The sequence below is a fragment of the Bos indicus x Bos taurus genome, chromosome 19 (genome assembly GCF_003369695.1).
Source record: "Bos indicus x Bos taurus breed Angus x Brahman F1 hybrid chromosome 19, Bos_hybrid_MaternalHap_v2.0, whole genome shotgun sequence".
NCBI classification, from domain to species: domain Eukaryota; kingdom Metazoa; phylum Chordata; class Mammalia; order Artiodactyla; family Bovidae; genus Bos; species Bos indicus x Bos taurus.
Genome location: NC_040094.1, coordinates 16,650,459 through 16,653,874, shown reverse-complemented (window position 1 = coordinate 16,653,874; position 3,416 = coordinate 16,650,459). Strand labels below are relative to the sequence as shown.

Sequence of the window (3,416 nt, the reverse complement as noted above, 5' to 3'; positions counted from 1 at the left end):
GTATAACTATGTCAAAAAAATTAAGTATCCTTTGAGGAAAGGCTAATGCTCAGCCCAAGACAGGAAAAAGTGCAAGATAAGCCAGAACATCTTCATACCAGAAACAAGTGATCTATCAAACATTATCAACGATTATGGGATTTGTGTCAAAATGACTCAGGAGCCAATTTGAATAGGCTCCCACTGGTCAAAGCTGGTACAATTTCAGCATCAATAAGGACAATTCCTTGTATTAAAAACACATCAAAATGTTTAAATTCATGAGTTTATAATGATACTCCAAAAATAAACTTTGTCGGTCACCTCCAGAGGATGCTAAGGAACAAGCTTATTCTTTTGAAAATTGGCAAATAAAGAATCAAACTCTTATCCTGCCTTTGCTATACATGTGGTGGCATTGGTAACCAAATACTTTATAAAAAGAAATTTATATTAATAGAACTGTTATGGTGGACAAATGAAGAGTGAATAACTGCCATATCATTTTGTTAAAACTAATGGATTAGTCAATCTAAGAAAGGGCAGCCACGTGACTGAAAAGTAACTGGATATTGATACCTCCTGTTGGAAGAACACAGCACCAAAATAAACCAAACCTTGACCCCAACAAGCCTCCAGACCTAACTGACTGCCAGTTTACAGGTAACCTGGGGACAAAGAAACACACCAAATGGCACCATGAAGTGTTGGTCACTCAGTTGTGTCTGATGCTCTGCGACCCCATGGACTGTATGTAGCCCACCAGGCTCCTCTGTCCATGAAATTATCCAGGCAAGAATACTAGAGTGGGTAGCTATTCCCGTTTCTGGATCTTCCCAACTGAGAGATTGAACCCAGGTCTCCTGCATTGCAGGCAGATTCTTTACCATCTGAGCCACCAGGAAAGCCCCAAAAGGCACCATAACATTCAGCAAAATCAGATTATGGAAAAGTCTACAGGATAAAGGACACAGGATCTTTGAAAAATAAATTCCAGGGAAAAAAAATTGGAAGTGTAAACTCTAGATTAAAGGATACATAAAAGACTTATCCATCAATCAAAATACCCACACCTTAGTGGAACCCGATAAAAACAAGCAAAGTGTAGAAAAAACATTTATGAGATAATCAACAAAATTTTGATACTAATTAGTTGTTTAATGAAATTAAGGGCTTAATACTCACTTTGGGGTATGCACCAATTAGCTATTGCTGAGTAACAAAGCACTCCAAAATGCAGCGACTTGAATCAACAGCTGTTTTGTATGCTCATGATTTTGTGAGTCACCAGTTTGGGCAGGTATCATCTGCAATGGCTCAGACCTATCCTGCCCAGTGTAATCAGATCACTCATAGGCATGCACTCAACTATGCCTCTGCCTCTCTCCCAGGAGGCCCGTCACTTTCAAGAGGGTCAGCCTGGGCTTTAGGTGTCTTCATATGCTGGCAGAAGAATTTGCAGCAACAACAAGTAAGGTAAGGCCGTTCTCTAATCGCACAACTGGCCTTCAAGATGGCGCCAAAGAAAGACAAGAAGCTTAAGACGTCAACCTGGAAGTTCAATTTAGACCTTACTCATCCAGTAGAAGATGGAATTTTTGATTCTGGAAATTTTGAACAGTTTCTACAGGAGAAACTTACAATGAATGGAAAAACTGGGAATCCTGGCAAGGCTGTCCCCATTTCAACACTTCAAGAGTAAAATCACAGCTGTTTCTGATAAACAGTTGTCTAAAAGGCATTTGAAATACTTTACCAAGAAATAAATTCCATGAAAAGGACAATCTTTGTGATCGGTTTGGTGTGGCTGCATCTGACAAGGAGACTTCCAAACTTCATTACTTACAAATTAGTAAAGATAAAGACGGTTCCGAGTCTGAGGACTATATGAAGCCACCCTATATAGGGATGCTAATGAGATGCTTTATTTACTAATAAAACAAATAAAACATACAAGAGGAACTTCTTGAAGTGGACCTTTACTTTATCAGTTTTTTAATGAATAAAAAAAATTACTCTGTTAAAAAAAGAGCATTTATCATCTAGCAATAAATATTCAATATATTTATATGTGTATAAATATATCTTTAATATGGCATATTATAATGTTGGATACAAATGATATGCTTCAAAGTAATCGAGAGTGGGTGGGCATGGAGATGAAAGAAGATTGTGAGTTTATTGAGACTGATGGATGAGTGTATGATGGGTGATTATATGATTGTCTCTACTTTTGCATGTGGCTGAAGTTCTTAATGATATCAAGTTCTCTTTTTAATGACTGGTTAACTTCCAAATTCCACTGGGTCCAATGACAGGACCCAAGGGAAACAAGGGCACCCTCATCATTGTAGCTGCTTCTAAATATCGTGTCCTGCTTCCGAAGGTAAGAAGGACTGAGGCAACATCAGGGGAGCTTTTCCACACCCTCTGCTTCCTTCCCCTCTCTGGAGAGTCACGTGAGACTGAACAGCTTGCATAAGCCACGTGGCGGGTGAGTAACTCGGTCAGCCCGGGCATACCCCATACCTATGATTTTATTTATTAGCGTTCACTTGTCTTCCCAGGTTATTTTGAAACTTGGGACACGGACCTCTTCTGGATGATAAATTGCAAACTATTGTAATTATTAACATAAAGAAGAATGAGAAAATGGGGACTCGGGAGCTGTAAAGAGGGTGGGGGAAGGAGGCAGGGGCCTCCATGAACAGGAAGTTAATAGAGAAGGAGGAAGAGTAAAGGAGATGAATCACATCCAACTGGGGTCAATCAACATTCACCGCATGCATAATATGTATTGAACATTTGTCTGGATAGAAAAGGGGAAAATGTTAAAGTAAACGGGACGTTATTCGTCCTCTTTAAGTGCCTACTGCCATTTATTCACTCAAAACATGTATCGGAGTGCCTACTGCATGCCAGGCCCTGTTAGTGACTAGATGATAATGAAAAGATGATTTAACACACGTTTCCAATTGGCATTAATGAGGGCTGTTCCAGTTGTAATAATACATTACAATTCAAATCAGCTTTAAGCAGAAACGAGAGCTCACTGGCTCGTCTAACTGGAAAGTCTAGGGGTGGCTTCAGGCGCATCTGGATCCAGGTGCTCCGGTGACGTTGCCAGGAACCTGTCTCTCTCCATCTCTTGGATCAGCTTCCTTCTGTGTGGGCATCATTCCCAGACAGACTTTCCCACTGGCAGCAACAAGTTTACATCCTACCATGTTGGCAGCAAATGTCCCGGGATTGGGGCTCCCTGGAACAGCGTGGCCCAGTGCCCGTTCCTGGTCAGGGAGAAGAAATGCTCGGATGGGCCAAGCCTAGATGGCGGGCCTGGCTTTGTGACTGGGGAAGAGGCTGGACCTACTCAACCTCAGCACAGAGAGAGGAGAAGGTTCCCCAAAGGATACTCACAGCACGGTCTCTGGAGGGAG

General features: G+C 41.3%; 1 pseudogene; it reads left to right on the top strand.

Moving 5' to 3' along the window:
• The first annotated feature begins 1,492 nt into the window (after window positions 1–1,492).
• Window positions 1,493–1,914, top strand: LOC113877521 (annotated as a pseudogene).
• Window positions 1,915–3,416: the final 1,502 nt, after the last annotated feature.